This window comes from Euprymna scolopes, chromosome 5, assembly GCF_053919585.1.
Source record: "Euprymna scolopes isolate OS-2025 chromosome 5, ASM5391958v1, whole genome shotgun sequence".
Lineage (NCBI taxonomy): Eukaryota > Metazoa > Mollusca > Cephalopoda > Sepiida > Sepiolidae > Euprymna > Euprymna scolopes.
The window spans coordinates 10,842,290-10,864,041 of NC_136486.1; the positions used below are offsets into that span (position 1 = coordinate 10,842,290).

General features: G+C 36.4%; 1 non-coding gene across 1 annotated transcript; it reads left to right on the plus strand.

Annotated features, from left to right (window-relative positions):
- The first annotated feature begins 12,286 nt into the window (after positions 1–12,286).
- Positions 12,287–12,395, plus strand: LOC145277333 (U6 spliceosomal RNA). Its single transcript, XR_013868135.1, has one exon. It is a non-coding gene; the product is annotated as a U6 spliceosomal RNA (small nuclear RNA).
- Positions 12,396–21,752: the final 9,357 nt, after the last annotated feature.

Here is a 21,752-nt window from a genome sequence, read left to right on the forward strand (position 1 = left end):
TTTACTGTTTAGTGTAGTAGTTAATTGTTTTTGGTGTGGTTCAAGTTATTTATTGTAGTATATATATACTGTTTTGTGTAAGGATTTAACCTATAATCACAAGAAACCAATGCAATTAGATTTTTCTGTTTTAACTATAGGTTGGAATGGATTCTCCCCATGAGTTAATGACATTTCTATAAGAGGAAACCGTTTTTATAGTTGCTCTCTGAACCATTGTGTGATCTCGGCTTTGATTATATTTTAGATAATTATTCAAATGTGCTTTTCAAGAGCTTCGAAGAAAATGGGCCATAAAAAACGAGCATCTGTCAAGGCAACCAGGGCGATTTTTCTAGTTGAATAATGGATAGCAACATTATTCAAAACCTTTATCAGATTGGGTGTTGCAAATATTAGTCTTGACAAAAACAAATGAGATTTCAGGAAATAGTAATTGGGAATTCCTAACAGAAGCGTGTATATATATATATATATATATATATATATATATATATATATATATATATATATATATATATATATATACACTTCTGTTAGGAGGGGGACAGTAAATACGACTTCTTGGTTTCACAACAAACACAACCCAAGAGAGTGTCTCGTTATTCTCATGGTTTTTCTTTTGAATTCTTTTTAACACCTCATACCATTTGAATAAACGTCCTAAAGGACCAGTCTGACGAAATGAATTGCGACGTCATTAACTCCCGTTCTGTGAGCTGAGGTATTGTTCTCTTCTACCATAAGATTTCCATCTTTCAGGCTTTACTATCTTTTTTTTATGAGAGTTATTTTATCACAAATCACATAAAACGCCTCCTACTGGTGAATGCAGATGGAGCTGTTCAAGCATTTTAGTTGTGTTGAAATTCAGTTCCTTTGATGTGTTGCCTTTTCAATCGCCACTTTTTTATGTCACACTTTTTTGTGCCACACCTTACTCTGGCGAGAGGAAGATATGATGTAAAGTCACTCTTGTCACATTAACTTTTGTAACTTCATCATTTTTAGGTTAAACTCGATAAATTAATTATCATTCTATGAAATGGTGGTCAAATTGAATGATGCTTAACAACAATCACTGTCATCCTGACATGACACCAATATCCCAACAACTATTCTTTTTAAGTGTAAAACTATATTTTCTACGATTTCCATTGGCTGAAATAAATTTTTTTATAGTATTATTCTTATCTCATCAACAGTTGATATTTTTACCAAAAAATATTCGTTTACTGCTGCTGATGTTTGCTGAAGCATCATTCATTTATTTTGTATAAATCAAAAAGAATGACAAACTCAACCCATATTAAAATAAATACAATTTTATTGACGATAGACAACAAATTTGAAGAAATAGCAGAATATGCAGTCACTGTTAAAAAATTCTCGTGTTGACCTTAAAAAGGAAAAGAGTCGTGGTATCAGGTTGGTTGTTTTTGTTTTACGGCATATCAACTTTTTTCAGGTTATTTAATGCCGAATCTAGTTATTTTGAGGAACGATTTTTAATGGAGTATATATTTTTTTTAAAGTCAGATTCTATTTAACCCATAGTTGGGACCCTAACAGGTACTACCACTCCGGGTCAAAGTGGACCTGGGAGCAATGGTAATTAAAGGGTTGCTCCACACTCCCCCAAGGCCCGCAAGGTGGGGCCTCACCATCGGATATAGTTTTAGGTCATATCCAGGACCCTTGGTATCAGGAGGAGCTCGTTGGGCAGGAATCAAGAGGCACAGTAATTGGACAATCTGAATTATATTGTTGTTTAGCATCGTTCATTATGATGATATCTTTCTGTTAAGAATTCTTTCTAGAAGGATATCGGGTACTTACGGAAGGGACCATATGGAGGTTGCCAACACCCTAAGTGAATGTGAGTTTTGTGGAACTAACTGGATTCGAACTTGGGGAACTCAGGTTGTCAGTTTGTGTTGTTAACTATCAAATCACTATCACCTTCTTGCTTATGGCGAAGCGGACAGATTATGTTCAGTGGAAACCTTTGGCCAGACTTTGTGGAACATTTCTGTGTTTTAGCTTAAAAATATCAATTAAGATATTTCTTTGCACATGCCGCCAATATCCCACAACTATTTTTTTTAAGTGTAAAAGTGTATATTTCCTACGTTTTCTATTGGCTAAAATAAATTTTTGGTAGTATTATTCTTATCCAATCAACAGTTGATATTTTTAGCAAAAAAAAAAACGTTTATTTATTGCTGTTTGGTTTAGCATCATCCATTCATTTTGTATGAATCAGATGATTTTGGTGACATTCGTTTCCTTGGTATCTTTCTAGTAAGAATTCTTTCTAGAAAGCAATTGGATACTTACGAGAGGGACCAGGTAAAGATTGCCAACATTTCAATGTTTTTGCAGAACGAACTAGATTCGAACTTGGAACATCCAGATTGTCAGTCCGAGTCGTTAACCACTTAACCACCGTCACACCCTGGACAATTTTCACATGTTAATGCAACAACTTAAAGAGCACAAGATGAATTTTCCGGATTCTGTATTAGAATAGTAATGTTCAATCAATTGAAGAAAAAAAGTCTTATTTCGACCATAGTTATTGAAGTTCAGCAATTGTACAAAATACGTATTTCTATTTCGAAAGATACAATGCAGAACATGGGAACAAACAAAATGGCCATGAGATATGAAAACGTCACAATCCTGACAGCAGTTCAATGGACAAAGAAAATTGCTGGCCTCACTGAGCTGACTTCTATGAAAATCTGAGTCTCACAACAATGTCCTAATTGATATGGACATGTAACCCAACGTCACTCATCCAAAACGCCCCAGAGTTATGTCCCACATTACTGTCGATATTACAATGTTAAGCAATAGACCATTGAACACTATCTAATCCTAACATAATAGCAACATGCATAAGAGAAAATTGTAGCAGAATATGTAAGAAGAACTAGAAACTAAACTATATAAGAGGCACCTAATAAAAGGTATAATCACATGCGCAGTATCACTAGTAAGATACTGTGGACCGTTCAGGTTGGACCAAAGAAGAAGTGAAGCAGGAAACTTGTCATCATGCACAATGCCCTACATCCAAAGGATGATGCTGACCGACTCTATGTGAAGAGGAAACACGAAGCAAGATGACTGGTTTGTATGAATTAGAAAATTATTTAAATCAGAATACAGAAAGGATAATTGCTACCGCAAGAGACACTGCAAGAATGAAGAAGACAGAGAATAGAGAGGCAAGACGAGAAAAGAAAAATATGGAAAGAGAACCGATTCATAAGGATGACAAAAGATGAGACTCACAAAAACACTTGGGCATGGCGACGAAAAAAAACAAAAGCATCTAAACAGAGAAACTCAATCTCTAATAACAGAAGCACAAGAAAACGCGATTAGAACCAACTTTATCAAATGTCGAAAAGATGCAAGAAAATATTAAATGCTAACCCTTTGGACCAAAAGACGATATGATAAACCACATAAGTGAATGCAGTAAATTAGCCCGTCCCTAAATATCAAAATAGACACGATTAAGTGGGGAAGGCAGTACACTGGAGATTATGCATACAAATGCATTTTGAACACAAAACATTGCAAGTAAACATCTTATGCCAGGTACTTTCCATCTAATTGACTCTTTGACTATCCTCACTACTTTTTACTGTGTAAGAGACTTCTCTTTAGGGGGGAAAAAAACGGTATAAACATCACAACATTATGAAGTTAATGGAATAATAATAATAATAATAATAATAATAATAATAATAGATAAACCCATCCAAACAAGCGGACTAGATGTCGTAATAATTTACAAGAAAGAAAAGTCCTGTCAAATCGTAGACTTTGCTGTTCCAGCTGACCACAGGGTGAATATCAAAGAAAAGGAGAAACGCAGCAAATACACAGAGCTATCCAGAGAGCTCATCATCATATCTTATTGCAATAGAAATTAACCCATCACATGGCGGTGCTGTTTGCCTCCTTAAGGTCTTGGTTTGAGCAATGAGGACCCAATCGGCAGTTTTCCCTAAGGTGGTGCATCGTTTGTACCTCTCCACATGGACATAAAGGTGAGGTGTCTAGGCCCCACTTGTGGAGATTGTCTTGTTTTACCTTCTTTGGCTCTGGCTCTATTTAGAGTCACTCACTTTTTTCTACCAAGGTTTGAACCCTGGGGGAGTGTTTCTTTTGGGTCTGATAGGGCTTCATTTTTATTCCTGCTGTTATAGTCTCGCCATCGTTCCATCCTATGGGAGGCAGCTTGCCTGGGATCGATTTCCTCTATATTGATGAAGCTACTGCGAGATTTTTGTCTTTGTCTCACGGATTGGTGGCCAAACAGTGAGTGCCTGTGGTCGTTAAGCTGTTTGTACTGTTCTATTCTGGCAATGACTTTTCGCCTGATATGTGTTGGTGGAATACCAGTTAGGCAGTATAGAGCTGGCAAGGGAGTTGGTCTTAGGGCACCAGTTATGGTCCGGTATGCCTTGTTTAGCTCGACATCAATTTTATGGGCATGGCATAATCTTGCCCATACTGGGGCACAATACTCCGCTGTGGAATGGCACAGTGCGAGAGCTGTTTGCCTCAGTGTTTTGGGGTCGGCACCCCAATTGCTGGTGGCAAGCTTACTGAGAAGGCTGTTTCATGATGACAGCTTGCCTTTCACTTTGGTAATGTGTTTTCTAAAAGAGAGTGTTCTGTCCAGAGTTACCCCCAGGTAGACTGGGAAAGGTTCATGTGTAAGCATTCCACATGACTCGTAGTCTCCGATTTGCTTGGTGATTATTAAGATGAAAGGTGCAAACCTGGGTCTTGTTTGGGTTTGCATTTAAGTACCACTTTTTGTAGTACCTAGGGAGAGTGGCTAGGGCATCAGAGAGTCTTTCTTCTATGATGTCAAAACTATTTGTCTGGGTGGCGATGCATAGGTCATCGGCATATATATATCTTTGTATATTTGGGTATTGTGGTTGGGCAAGAGTAGTAGCCATTCTAAAACCTGGAAAAGACCCCACATCACCTAAGAGCTACCGACCTATCTCCCTACTGTGCATTCTCTATAAACTATATGAGGGCATGATACTTGCCAGAATAACGGAAACAGTGGAAGAACAACTCTCAGCTGACCAAGCTGGCTTTAGACCAGGTCAGTCATGTTGTAGCCAGATTTTAAACCTGACCCAATTCATTGAGGATGGATTTGAGATAAAAAAAATAACAGGCACTGTGTTTGTAGACCTTACAGCAGCCTATGACACTGTCAACCATAGGGCACTCGTACTAAAAGTAGCCCAAATGATACAAAACTTGGTGAGCATAATTGGATGTCTACTTAGTAATCGGCGTTTCCATGTTGAGATTGATGGAAAAAAGAGTAGATGGTTTATCCAAAACAATGGCCTCCCACAAGGTTCAGTTTTGGCTCCAACCCTATTCAATATCTACACTAACGACCAATCCAGAGAACCTGTTGAGGACCAGGATATAAATACCCTAACTCGCTACAAAAGAAAATAATGAAACGAATGGAATGAAGGAAACAAAAACTCAGTTGCTGGATAAAATGAACATGTCGTTTATTTTCTGTCGAAAATAAAATGGTTTAGGTGTAACAAGTGTTCATTCAAGCGTTGACGACTACATGCGTGGAAAAGAAAGGAATGAAGTTGAGGACGAGAAATGGCCGTCCCGCACGTAGAAAGGAAAATAGAAAGGGAGTGTTTGCCTCAGCAAAACCGTGCATTCATGATAGCAGTAATCCACGTGGAAAAGTCTTCAAACCAAGAGCTATGGACGCTGAACTTGCCTGGTTGATGAACCCAGGCACAAGGGAAGAAAAGAGGAAGTTGAATGGTGTTGTGGACTTTTATATCGGGGTGAGTGTTCTGACTGCGCATGTCCGGAATTCCTTTCAGGGGAAGTGACGTTTCCCATGTGTGCGTACATGTGCGCGTATGTGTGCGTACATGTGTGTACGTTAGCGTGTGTGTCTGTATGTACGTGAATGTGAGTGTATATATGTGAATATATGTACGTGTCTGTGCATATGTGCGTGCGTACATGTGGGTGTGTGTATGAGGATGTGTATATGCGTGCGTGTGTGTGCGTATGTGCGTGCGTACATGTGGGTGTGTATATGTGAGGAGAAACATGTTTGAACAAGCTAACAGAGATATGAGTGATCAAGAAAATCAAGTTAATACCTAAGCTCTAGGAACAATTCCGAAAAGCTTTGAACAAAAGAATGGGAATAATTGGAATCAGAGAAATAGCTGGAAAGATACAACAATAACAAAAATCTGAAATATTAAGGAAAACCTTTTAATGCGGAGACAAATACACATGAGCCACATGCATGGGCCAGACAAACTGCTGCAGAGGCAAAACATGAAGAAGCGTTACATGGAAACACAAACATTGAAGCTGCATATCTAGAAGTTCTCTATCACCTCCCTCATCCCCTTCCATTGCCCCCCCCCTCAAGGGTGATGCCAAATAATCAGAAGGGTCAAGGAGGATGGAAAGACAGAGGAGAAAGCACTGACCAGCCATCCGCTGGACAAGTGTGAAGAGAACTGAGGCCTTGGGGAGACTTAATGCCACTCAAATTCCAGTGGAGACCAATAGCCGCTGCCAGCGAGAAATCAATGGTAAATGGCTGTTGCTATAAGGCAAATTCATTTGCAAATGTTATTGAAAGAGGCGGAGAGTACTGTAAATCTGGGGAGACTTGTTGTAACTCTGCTTCCAAGTTGTTTTTAAGGAGACATTTTTGATGACCTGTGTAAAAGCTCCATGTGAGCCAATAATAATAATAATAATAATAATAATAATAATAATAATAATAATAACAATAATAATAATGATAATAATATTATTAATAATAATAATAACAATAATAATAATGATAATAATATTATTAATAATAATAATAATAACAACAATAATAATAATAATAATAATATTATTAATAATAATAATAACAATAATAATAATAATATTAATAATAATAATAATAATAATAATAATAATAATAATAATAATAATAATGATAATAATAATAATGATAATAATAATAATGATAATAATAATAATTCTGATTTCGTTTATGAACGTCTCTCTGGAAAGGGATGGGATTCATTTCCAGAGGAGGCTTCAAACCAGGAGCTTCAAAGATCAAGGGTTTTCCAAAGGATGTTGGTCGTACCTACAATTGCAGAGGTCTGAAGACCGCCTAAAACATTGGGGATTTGTAGTTTTTTCAATTGTTCTTCCAGACGACTTGATACTACTCCTAGTGTACCAACTACGACCGGGATTATTTATGTTTTAACCCCGTGTAAACGCCTTATCTTCAAGACCAATGGAGTATAATTGCTCCACTTCTCATTCTCCTTCTCTCTCACATTTCTGTCCCAGGGTACTGAAAAGTCTACAATCAGCCAGTTTTTTGAGACTTTGTCAATGACAACCAATTTCGGACGATTATGTTCCAATTGCTTGGTTGTTATGATACTTTTGTCCCACCATACCTCTACCTTGCCATCCTCACTTGTTCTCACTTCATCAGGCACCTGAAACCATTTTCCAGCATACTTCACCCCAACTCTCTTACACACCTCCCAATATATCCGGAGTCCCATGCGATCGTGTTTTTGCAATGCTCTCTCTGGGCAAGTCCACTACACTCTGCTGCATGGTGTGCAATTGACTCTGATGTCTTTACCACAAATCCGGCATTCTGTAGCAACTTCCTCTCCTAAAACCATTTTTTTGAACAGTCGTGTTCCTAATGCCTGCTCTTGTGCTGCACAAACAAAAGCTTCAGTAATCTTAGCCAGATACCCAGCTCAAAGTCATTGCCATGATCTTTCATCAGCCACTTCTGCTATATCCTGGAAGAACCTTTCATGCATTTTCTTTTATTGCTAAAACTTTTCTTGTTTTGATATCCATGGCATGCAACTCCTTGTCAGACCATTCTAAAATTCCCGCACTGTATCTCAAAACACTGACTGCCCATGCATTCACTGCTTTCATTAGGTTTCCTCCATACAGTTTCGACTTTGCAATTAGTTTCAATCTTCTAAGATACTCCTGCCTGACCGTCTCCTTCATTTCTCTATTCATGATGCCGACACCCTCCAACACTCCTAAATACCTATACCCTGTATCTTCTATTTCTTTCATGATTTTTCCATTTTGCAACACTATTCCATTTGAATGAACCATTACTCCTCTTTTCATCACCAACACCGCACATTTACTAATCCCAAACTCCATCCCAATGTCTTCTGAGTATGTCCCCACAAGTTCTACCAGTCTCTCCATTTCCTTTTCATTTCTACCGAATTTTTTCAAATCATCCATAAACAGTAGATGATTGAGGCGTCTGTCACCAGATCCAAGGTTATACCCCAGTTTTTCTCTCTTCAAGAGGATGGTCAGTGGCATCATTTTCATTACAAAGAGATATAATAATAATAATAATAATAATAATAATAATAATAATAATAATAATAATATTGTCAGGAATACTTTACATTTTTAAGCATTCAATTATTTTGTTTGAATGAAGCCTACAACAAAATCCCTCACACATGGTTGAGAATGTACAAAAAATACAGAAAAGAATACAGAAAGGCATCTTCCAAGGAGACTCACTCTCACCACTAGTGTTCTTTTTTTACATGGAGGTCACCACTTATCAAGGCCCAGAAGCCACTCGGGGATAAGTGTACAGTAATCAATGAGATCGTATCGTAGTCATCGTTAGTATCTGAGATTTGATAAAGTGTCATTACTTAAGGGGGCGGTTCATCAGGAATTTGTTTATGTTTTTTTTTTTTTTTTACACAGTGGTCACCACTTATCAAGGCCCGGAAGCCACTCAGAGATAAGGGTTATTGCAAGTACATTACGTTAGTGTGGAGATTTGATGAAGTGTTTACTTAAGGGGGCGGTTCATTAGGAATTTGTTAACGTTGGACTTGAAGACATCCATGTTGAAGTCAGGAGGGAAAGAGGCAAGTGGTAGAGAGTTCCGCAGGCGTGCAGTATTAAGAAAGAAGCTTTGTTCATGGAATCTACGTTTTGATTTAGGCACAGGTAAAAAGTGGGGGAAATTATTGACAGTGGTTTCAGCTAGACAGGTGTTTTTCATGAAAGATTGGCGAGTGGGGGCAGAGATTGGAGCTCAGACGAGCACTTGCCATGGAAATAACGATAAAACAAAGATAGGCTCGCAACGTCTCTTCTGTGGGAGAGAGGTTGCAGGGAAGAGAAAAGGGCATCACCCACCAAGCTACAAAGTCTATTTTGTACTCTGTCAAGTCAGGATAGGCTGTTTTTAGCAGCTCCTGCCCAAATGTGGCAACAGTACTCCCTCCTTTGACGTGCTTGGCTTTTATATAGATAGAGAATTGCATCATTAGTGAGATATCTTCTGGAGCGGTAGAAGGATCCCACCATTTTCCCAGCAACCTTAGCCACAGACTTGATGTATGTGCTCCATTTCAGATCAGGAGTAAAGGTCAATCCCAGAAGCTTATCAAAACATGAGGTCTCTCCTAGACGAGGGTCATCCATTATAATGATGACAGATGGGGATCAGAGCGTTTATGATGATAGGTTTTAGATGCATTAAGGGTAACCAGCCACCTATTACCCCATTTTACCACATGCTCAAGATCAGAGAGATAATCAGAAAGAACTTGGTCGTTTATGGATTGATGTGCTGTCATAGATGGTAGTGTCATCAGCATAAATGTCTATGAATAATGTAAGGATGTCATTTGGAAGAGCATTAATATAGATCAGGAAGAGAGTTGGGCCCAGGATGGATCCCTGAGGGACTTCAGCATTAATACTGTGAGCTTCTGATTTCTGCCTATCAACCACTACTCTTATAAACCTATCAGAGAGAAATGATTTAATGACTGAGAAAACATTTTCAGTCATACCGTAGCTGGAAATCTTGTGAAGTAGGCCCTTATGCCATACCTTATCGAAGGCATTTGATATGTCAAGAGCAATTGCCCTAGAAATAAAGCCTTTGTCGAGAGATTCGCTAATCCTATGAGATATAAGCGTTAGCATATCTGCCATAGATCTAGCAGAATGGAAACTGTATTGTGTGTCACTAAGAAGGTTATTTCTGCTGAGGTGATTGACTACTTCTCTATTTAATATGGATTCCAGCAACTTACTCATGACATACAGGAGACTTATAGGTCTGTACTGAGAGGGAGATGACTTATCACATGAATTCTTAAATACAGAGCATACTGATGAGGTTTTCCAGGTTGTTGGAAAGCACTTCTCCTTAAGGCAACGCTTAAACAGTTTTGTAAGTATGGAGGCAAGTTCTGGTTGAAGCTTTTTTAACACTATAATTGGAATACCGTCAGGGCTAGTTGCTTTACTGGAATCAAGGTTCTTGATTAGCTTGGCGACTTCTTGCACAGATATTTGTATATTACTTAGTGTTTTGTGTGTTATAGGAGGAAATATGGGGAGTTGATGGCCTTCGTCGCATAGGGTAGAATTTGCTGCAAAGTTTTTGGCAAATAGTTTGGCCTTGTCTGATGCTGACGAGATGATCTCTGGTCCATTGATAATGGTTGGGATAGAACGCATGCTTCTGTTCAAGATCCTGTTTGCTATTTGCCAAAATGGGTGGGAACCAAGCCGCTGCTCAGCTACTTTGGATTTAACAGATTGAGCATATAGCTCTCTTGCATTTTTTATTACTCTTTTACAGTGGTTGCTGGCAGTCCTGAAAGCAGCTTTAGTCTCAGTGCATCTATTACATTAGTAGCTATGGAAAAAGTGATTTCTGTGCGCGATGGCAGTAACACATTCAAGGGAGAACCATGGCTGGCTGTTAGGTTTTTACTGGAATTTTTGGATGGTAGGAATCGGTCTATGCCTACAATTAACTATTCGGTCAGGTCTGATACTATAGAGGACACATCCTTTTTAAACATGGAATGGAGAGGTAGATCAGATATGAATGTATGGAAGCTATCCCAGTCAGCCATAGAGTATCGGTATACAGTACGGTGGATGGGTACATCTGAAGTCTTATTGCATTTCAATTTTATCTTAACTGATACAACGGAGTGGTTGGAGAATCCCAGAGGAGAACGGAACATGAACATAGCTCAGGGGAAGTTGAAAGAAAAAGGTCTAGAATGCTTGCGTACTGACCGGTAGTATCAGGTACATGGGTGGGCTCGCGAATAATCTGAGTGAGGTCATAGGCAATGGCAAAATCATGACAGAACCTCCCCTCATCATCTGTCTTATTTGAGTGAGTCAGCCATTCCACGTTATGAACTGTTTATCATAATCCTGATTTCACTCAACTACATATTTAGGAAATGTGCTGTAGCATACAAGTTTACTGGCACATAACAATAATAAACCATGTATATGTATATGTACATAACAATAATAAACCACCCTATGTATATGGACATAACAATAATAAACCATGTATATGTACATAACAATAATAAACCACCCTATGTATATGGACATAACAATAATAAACCATGTATATGTATATGTACATAACAATAATAAACAACCCTATGTATATGGACATAACAATAATAAACCATGTATATGTATATGTACATAACAATAATAAACCACCCTATGTATATGGACATAACAATAATAAACCATGTATATGTATATGTACATAACAATAATAAACCATGTATATGTATATGGACATAACAATAATAAACCATGTATATGTATATGGACATAACAATAATAAACCATGTATATGTATATGTACATAACAATAATAAACCACCCTATGTATATGGACATAACAATAATAAACCATGTATATGTATATGTACATAACAATAATAAACCACCCTATGTATATGTACATAACAATAATAAACCATGTATATGTATATGTACATAACAATAATAAACAACCCTATGTATATGGACATAACAATAATAAACCATCCTATGTATATGGACGACTGGAAGTTATTTGCAAAAAAAAAAAAAAAAAAAAGAAAAGAAAAAACACAGAAAAATTGATAAACATAACCGGAATATTTAGTTAAAATATTCAAGTCAAATTCGAAATGGAAAAGTGTTCACTGCTGGAGATGAAAACTGGAAAACTGGAGATATCAGAGGACATGGAACCATCTAACCAAGAGAAGATGAAGGCACTTGGAGAACATGATACCTACAAATATTTGGACACTGTAAAAGTGGACACCACAAAATCTGCAGAAATAATGTCACCCAGATTCGGCAGTACATATATTAAAATTGGAACGATACAGAGAAGATTAGCATGGACCCTGTGCAAAGATGACACGCAAATTCGTGAAGCGTTCCATATTTCTATCTACAAGTTCTATACCCCCATCATGCATCCCCCCCATTGTTTCATCACCGCTCCCCCAAGAAGGACTGAAAGACTAAGGAGAGAGCGCTAGCCAGACCTCGGCTGGACAAGCGCAAAGAGAACTGGGACCTTGGGAGGCTGAGTGCCACTCAAATTCCAGTATAAACCAATGGCCACTGCCAGCGAGAAATCAATGGCAAGAGGCTGTTGCGATGATGCAAATTCATTTGCAAATGCTATCGAAGGAGGTGGAGAGAGCAGGACGTTTGGGGAGACTTGTTGTCACTCAGCTTCCAGAGAACACCACAGGTTTCCAATCAGCTCGTTTTTTGAGTTGTGTGAAAGCTCCATGTGAGCCAATAATAATAATGAACTGTATCACCAGTAACAATCGTTCAAAACAACTGAATCAGTACTAACAATGGCATAAAAACAAAGCGACAAGACCCAGGAAAACAGTAAATGTATGCTCTCCCAACAAAAAGACGAAACAATAAATTTCATCACCTTTATAACTATTATACTTGATATAATGGACTGATCCAACACCCCTCAAATGAATGGACTGTTACGTCTATAAAAAGACAAGCAAACTCTCCTCACGTGGGAGACAGAATTAAGTACTAAGCTGTCAATGGACGCTTAGAAATGTGTGTACCTTTTTACCTAAATAAACCCTTTCTGTACAACCCCAGTAATGACTTGTTATTCATAATAATCTACGATATAACAACTGGCGACGAAGAATTCGAGCGAAACTCACTAAAAAACAAAGCGAAGGAATAAGCACACAAGAAGATTAACGAGCATAAAACAAAAGAAATCCAAAGAAGGAAGGAGAAAAAAGAAAAACTTCGACAGAGCCAACATTTAAAAAGTAAGTGTTTCAGTCGGTTACGTTCCTAAAAAAAAAGAAATTGACATTTTGAAAAGAACATTTTTTTTGAAAAGAATATTAAAAAAAAAAAGGAGTGTCCATTTCAAGTTTTATTCGGCTGGAAGTGTTTGTGTTTTTTTTCTTCTCTTCGGAAGGACATTGTGCTTGTAATTCATTGAATTTATAAGACATATGAGTTAATCTTTTGTTTAATTGTGTGGTTTTGAAAAAAAAAAAAAAAAAAAAAGAAAAAAAATTTTTTTTTTAACATGGAGCAATTAGCGGAATTCACTAGAACTATGCAATCGGCATTGTTTGCTCAACAAAAACAAATGGAATTACTTCAGAAGCAGCAGTTGAAGCAAAGCGAAATACTACAGAGTGTTTTAACGCAGCAGAAAGACTGTCGTTTCACTCCTGAAGGAATAGCAAATTCTTTATCCGAATTTGTATACGAGCCGACAAATGGGTTAACTTTTCCGGCATATTTTCGGAGATACGAAAATATTTTTGCTAAGAGATGTCAGTCTTGGACAGACGAAGAGAAGATTATCCTTCTTCTTCAAAAACTTGGATCTCAGGAAAATACAAAGTATACGAATTTTATCCTGCCAAAGAAACCTGAAGAGATTTCTTTTAGTGAAACAATAAAAATATTGTCAAACATTTTCAGTGAACGAGATAGTCTATTCTATACACGTTATAAATGTTTAAATATCACGAAGCAGGAGGACGAAGATTTTATTACTTATGCAGGGAAAGTGAATGCTCAGTGTGAATCCTTTAAATTAAAAGACCTCAAAGAGGATATGTTTAAAAGTCTAATCTTTGTGCAAGGTTTAACAGCCTCTAAAGATAAGGATATTCGTTCAAGGATATTATCCATTATGAACCAAGACACAGAAATAACGTTACAAAAAGTTACGGAAGAGTGTCAGAAACTGTTAAATTTAAAGCAGGACAATACAAGCATCGAAGGAAAAAATTTTGAAGAAAAAAAATGGAAAGGGTGATGAAATGTGCACACGAAAAATCCTGTAAGACATGTGGGGGAAAAAACCACTTCACTAAAGATTGTTACTTTAAATACAAAATATGTAACAAATGTAATAAAAAAGGCCATAAATCAACGGTATGCAGGAAAGGAAAATACCGAAAAGCAGAAATAAAGACCATTGGTTCTAAAAATGAGTCTAGGTGTGATAAAAGAAAATATATTAAAATTAAAATTAATGGCTGTAATGTGAACTGTCTTCTAGATACGGGAAGCGACATAAGTATAATTGACGAAGTAACTTGGAAGAAAATTGGGTTTCCAAAGTTACAAAATACAAAAAAAAATTGCCAGAAGTGTGTCTGGAAATAAACTAAAATTTAAGGGTGAATTTTTACCAATGTGTCTCTAAAGGAGAATGCTGTGAAAACCAAGTTATATGTCGTACCGGGGAAAAATTCTAATTTGTTCGGTATAGACTTAATGATTCTTTTTAATTTATGGGGAAAACCCATAAGCTCATTTTGCAATAAAGTAAGTCTGGCGGGTTTAGAAAAGTTTATTGACGAATTAAAAAAAGACTTTAAAGAGGTATTCTCTGAAGGTTTGGGTTGCTGCACGAAAACGGAGGTGAAATTTGAACTAAAGGACGAAGCTAAACCAGTTTTCAAACCCAAAAGAAAGGTTCCATATTCAGCATTAGAAACTATAGAGAAAGAATTAAAGAGACTTCAAGATATTGGAGTAATAGAAAAAGTGGATTACTCTGAATGGGCTTCACCCACGGTTTACGTTAAGAAGAAAAATAATAAAATCAGGGTATGCGCGGACTTTTCGACAGGTCTAAATGATTGTCTCAAGGAGCATAATTACCTGCTTCCTACCCCAGAGGAAATTTTTTCGAAGTTAAGCGGAGGAAAATTTTTTACAAAAATTGATTTGTCTGAAGCGTATTGGCAAGTAAAAGTCCAGGAAGATTGTGCTAAGTACCTGACATTAAATACCCATAAAGGACTATTTTCACTAAAACGTTTGCCTTTTGGTTTAAAAGTAGCCCCAAATTTGTTCCAGCAAATTATGGATACAATGCTAGCAGGTTTGGATTTTGCTATGGCTTATCTAGATGACATCCTTATAAGAAGTAAAAATGTGGAAGAGCATAAAATCCACATTGGCAAAGTATTCGAGAGAATATCAAACTATGGATTGAAAGTGGCTCTCGAAAAATGTAATTTTGGGATGGACAAAATTGAATATTTGGGACAAGTGATTGATCGAAATGGTAGAAAACCTAATCCTAATAGGACTGAAGCAATCAAAAACATGCCTAGACCAGAAAATATAGTGCAGCTACAGTCATTTTTGGGACTAGCAAATTATTATAATTCTTATATCCCAAAGATGCATGAACTAAGAGCACCTTTAAACGAATTATTGAAAAAGAATAAAAAATGGCTCTGGACAAAAGAATGTGATGAAGCATTCCTAAAGATTAAAAAATGTCTGTTATCGGATTTAGCACTAGCTCACTACGATCCGAAAAAAGAATTAATTGTAGCAGCAGATGCGAGCGAATACGGTTTAGGTGCTGTGCTACTACACAGACTCAAAGATGGATCGACTAAACCAATTATTCATGCCTCAAGGGTTTTGCTACCCGCAGAAAAAATTATAGTCAGATAGAAAAAGAAGGTCTGGCAATTGTATACGCCATGAGGAAATTTCATAGGTTCATCCATGGAAGATTTTTTATATTGGAAACGGACCACAAACCTTTGTTATCTATTTTTGGTTCCAAAAAAGGAGTTCCTACTCATACAGCTAATAGGTTACAAAGATGGAGCATGATTCTGTTAAACTACAATTTTAAAATGAAACACCTAGCATCCAGCAAAATTGCACATGCAGATGGTTTGTCCAGGTTGATCCCAAATAAAACTGAATTATTTGAAGAAACTGTTATAGCTGCACTAAAAGAAGAAAATGAACTAACAGATATATTAATAAATACTGTTAGGGAACTTCCAGTAACACTTGAGGAAATAAAGAAAGCAGCAAGAACAGATGAATACATTAACAAGATAAAAAAACAAGTGGGACAAAAAGAAAAGAAGAGGAAAGGATTAACCGTTTTTCCATTTTCAAAGTGCGATGAAACTCTAATGTACGCAGATAGAGTGGTAATACCTCAAGTATTACAGAAGAGAATTTTAAAAGAATTCCACATGGGACATCCTGGAATCTCCAGAATGAAAGCACTAATGAGAGCATATACGTACTGGCCTGGAATGGATCAGGACATAGAAAAAATGATAAAATTATGTAAGGGTTGCCAACTAGCAGCAAAAGCGCCGCCCATTAAGACGCAACCTTGGCCTAAAACAGATATACCATGGACGCGGATCCATATAGATTACGCAGGACCTCTAAAAGGATATTATTACCTGGTAATAGTAGATAGCATGTCGAAATGGCCAGAAATTTTTAAATTCAAACATCCTACAGCGGCAAACACAATAAAGGCGTTGGACGAGGTATTTGGGCGTTTTGGCGTACCAAAAACAATTGTTAGTGATAATGGCACCATGTTCAAAGGTCAAGAATTTAAGATCTACTGTGAGTCAATGGCCATAGAGCATGTCACAACACCAACTTATAGCCCTCGATCTAACGGACAAGCTGAAAGATTTGTCGATACTTTTAAACGAGCGTTAAAAAAGAACGATAACATCGACATGGAAGAAAAAAGTCTTCAGAAATTTTTAGCAGTATACAGGATAGCGCCTAATCCGAATACAAATGCAAATTTATCCCCAGCGGAAATAATGTTTGCCAGAAAAGTGCGCTCTGTGTTCGACCGGTAAATTCCGAGTAAAAAAGTAAAAAAAAGTGTAAAAGATAATGGACGATACAAGATATACAAGGACCGGGGTAAAGTTTTTTTCAACAATTATCGGGCAGGGAAGAGTTTTTGGGAAGAAGGCATAATCTCAAAAAGAATTGGAAGAATGGTCTACATTATAAAAAGTCAGACATTTTCCCACAAAAAAAACATATAAACCAACTCAGACCCCGATATATTGAAATAGTTAAAAACAATGAAGTACCGATGGAAGTACTGTATGACATTTTTCACATAGAGCCTCCAAAAAAGGAAGCACAAGTAACTGAAAATACAAGTCACTCTCCAAAATCCAAAAATTCGCAAACGCAAATTTTAAGAAGTGAAAGAAAAAGAAAAAGAACTGAATTTTTTGGACAAAGTCAAAAAAGAAAAAAATGGTGAAGCGAAATTCTAGGGAAGAATTTAGCTTGGGAGGAAGGTGATATAATGGACTGATCCAACACCCCTCAAATGAATGGACTGTTACGTCTATAAAAAGACAAGCAAACTCTCCTCACGTGGGAGACAGAATTAAGTACTAAGCTGTCAATGGACGCTTAGAAATGTGTGTACCTTTTTACCTAAATAAACCCTTTCTGTACAACCCCAGTAATGACTTGTTATTCATAATAATCTACGATATAATAATACTATAAAACTCAAATTGTCTTGCTTGGGTGTTGAAACCATATTTCTGGTTCCGCATTCATAAAGAAATAAAAACAAAGCCATGGAAGCTTTTTGCTTAATCAACAAGTTTTTCACGTTTAAAATAACTGTAAATCCCCTTTGCTTTCTTTTAAATGGGCATTTTACGAATTTTATTTGTATTTTTCATTACAAGTTGGAATCGTTTTAAAACAATCAAACAAACAAAAAAAACAAACAAATATTTATGATTTAGTGTCTTTTATATATTCTGTAATTGGCAGTTTAAAGACGACAAAATTACTCGAATCAGCTTGTCCAGTCGTTAAAACAGTGTTAATAAAAAGAAATACTTAACTGTCAGCACAAAATAGCATCTAACTTTTTAATAAATATTTTTTTGTAAAAATTGGTTTGCGTTACAAATAAAAAAATCAGGCAAGATTGGAAATTGAAGGGCAAAATACTCTCGACCCCATAAAAGGAACCAATTTCCCCTAATCACTGTTATGTTGCTATGCAGAACTTTAAAAAAAATTTAAACAATACAAATAAAACTTTTTATAACTTAAAACAATATAAACCTTTTTGTTTTTAATTTTAAACAATAAAAATAGAAATTTTTATAATTTTATACAATTTAAACATTTTTAATTTTAATTTTAAACAATATAAACTTTTTCATTTTAATTTTAAACAATATAAACATTTTTTTAAACAAATATCGCCCACGAACGCTTTTGATTATACCATGTACGGTTTTAGCGTCCCAAATATTTTAAAGTATTATTTCGATTGTATTTTCATTGCAAGTTGGAATAGTGTTCAAACAACAAAACAAAGCAAATGTGTTAAGTGTTGAGATAAATGTTTTTCTAATGTAAAAAAGAAAAACGAACAAACTTGATCAATTTACATATTTTTTAAAAAATATTTGGTATTTTTTCAGGACCTAACTCAGCGTAGTTTACTGCCTAAAAATAAATAAAAACCTACTTTTTAAGGCTAATACGTTTCAAAAACCTTTTAAGATAATATAAAAGTATAACCCTATACGTCCTCTGGGCCGCATCAGTCGGATCCTGGTTCACGGGACATGTTTGGGATATACTCCTGGCCGTGTTCGTCAATCCCGGCTTGCAGGACCATAGATGAAACCCAGCAGGGCTACATTCTTAACTGTCTAATGGTGAACCCCTCAAGGGTGACCAGACTCTCACTGATCACCTGAAAATACCGCTCTGCTGCCCAGGGCACGTGAAACGTGTATGACGCTAAGTCAAATGTGGCAACTCTTATGTTTGGCTGTTCGTCGTCAGATACTGGGGTTGGGTTTCCTCCGTAGATGCTCTGATGAATAGCTTGTGTGCTGCCCTTCTCAGCTGCAATTTGGCATCGTGCTGTAACAAAACGTGTTTCAATTCAACAGTTCAAAAAATAACTCAAAACATTTCTTGTGAACAAGAACAATCATTAAAAAAAAGCTTAATGGTAAACTTTGCATATTGAAAGCTAAGTTGTTCGAGTTCTCAATAACTCTTTGATGAAGGTTGTACAACTTAAGTTCGTTTAGACAATTTCAGCTAGGAACAAGAGCTTTTCAACTTAGTTTTTCTGGGGGGTTTGGTTCCCAAGGCCAGGGCCCAGAGAGGTGCGTTCTCTCTAACGCCACAGCTAAAAGGCCCCTATTTCTAAAAACAAAATGGTTTTTATTAAATCGACTCCTTCCCACTCTGTCACTTTCTTTTTTTCTCTTTCCCATTATTTTATATTCTTTTTCTTTTCTCTTTTTGTGAATTTCTTCTTTCTCTTTCGTAACCATATCTTTCTTTAATTCTCCTTTTCCCCTTTTCTTTCTTCCTCTTCAACTCAAATTACTTTCCCCCCAAAGAAACTGTATTATCTGTCCAAACTAACTTATCAGCTAACTCTCGCATTTTCCAAGTTTCGTTTCCATACTCACTTGGTGGTCTGACACTTAACTAGACCAGGTGACTTTACGACAATCTTTTCCAGCTAATAGAGCAGACCTCTCGTCGCCATGTCAACTTCACTTCCCTTTTCTGTTTATCGGCAATAAAACATATTCTAGACTTTTGGAGAAAAAATTTCTAATAACTCATGCCGAACACCTCACCTAACTCTTAGCCGCTAGCAAGACGAATTGGTATTACCCGGGCCAGTAACATTGTTACAAAAGAAGGAATTTTTCATAAAATAATAAAAATGTAACATTTTAGAGAGTAGGATCACGTTCCTATGAAAAATTTTACGTAAAATATAACCCACTTCTTGGCTATGGGGCGGTAATTAAAACGTGTAATCGTTAGCATTTTCTCAAGTTTGGTGGCGGGGGAGGGGCAAAAAGAAGGAACGGGTGAGGCGGGTCATAAGTTCCAAACATTTTTAAAATACGTAGGAACACCTTAAAACATGTGGATTTTTTTAAATTGCTTTAGAAATATCTTACCGTTAAAGATTACTTAATTATTATTTCCCGATATTTTTAAGGCTGTTCACACACAAAAAGAAAGTAGGGTGGCCATGTACAATACACACTCACTCCTAGTATTTTTTCTTTTTCTCTTCTTTCACTTTTTCAGCGAATTACATCTTATATAAAGGATTTTTCATTTAGTCTTAGAGCAATGATGTTTATCATCCAATGTATTCCGTATTGTTTTCACTGGTCGCCATGTTAGTTTTCGCGCACGAATTCAATTTTTGCGCGTTTATACATTAATTCTGTATAGTCACTTGCACTTTTATACATTAATTCTGTATAGTGACTATTCTATAGCTAGCTATAACATATACTGACGCAACGGGTCACCGGTAGTGTAGAATATTATAAAAGTGAATTTGTGCGCGCGTGTGTATGTGTGTGGGAGGGTCTCTGCCAGACTCCTCTGGTATTTTTTTAGTTTGCAGACTTGAAACTTGATACATAGGGAATTAAAACCTTTGGAACAAATTCAATTTGGGTTTTAATCGGTGAAAATAGCTGGGAATGGGTCACAATTGAATAACTGGAACTTGGCAGGCGTAAGTCGACTTAAAGTGCTTCTCTATGCATGCGCAAATATATGTTTATACAATAAACTGCATTTATTTTTAATTTTAGATATTCATCTGTCGTTAGGTCATGTGGTAGTGAATACCACAAGAGAGCTAAATCTTTTGGTTACACTTCTAGCTGATGGCATCCAAGTCATATATATATATATATATATATATATATATATATATATATATATATATATATATATATATATATATATATAAACTGTGTCAATCGTTTCATTGCAGATTAATAAAATATCAACATTTCACTAAATATACGTCACACAAAAATGAAAATTGTATCATCAAATGACTGTTTCAAGGTTTGTTATTCCCCAAAATTTTATTCAAATTCACGAAGTTATGATATTTTATTTATTATCAAGTAATTTATACTGTCCGTCGCTTTATTGAAGGTCTTTTTAAAATGCCAAAAAAAGGGATTATTAACGGTTATCGAAAAGGAAAGGATTGTTGCTGGACTCGCAGAATGATTGTTCATCAAAGATTTTGCTATGGAGCTGGAAAGGGTCCAAGAACTTTGGCTTCATTCGTGAACAAACACAACACCAAACCCAGAAAGGATAAGAACACCAGGAGAAACCTTTCACATCGTGATATTCGGAAAATTCGTAGGGACGTCAACTGAAACTCAAACAGAACCAGTGCTTCCATTTTTGCAAGAGCTGGAATCGCTCCAAAATCCAGACAAGCCCGATGTAATGTGTTGAATGAGTTGTGACGTATATTTAGTGAAATATTGATATTCTACTAATCTGCAATAAAGCGATGGACGCAGTTTATATATATATATATATATATATATATATATATATATATATATATATATACTAGCATGGGTAGCCAGGGTGTTTGGAGGTGTGTGTTG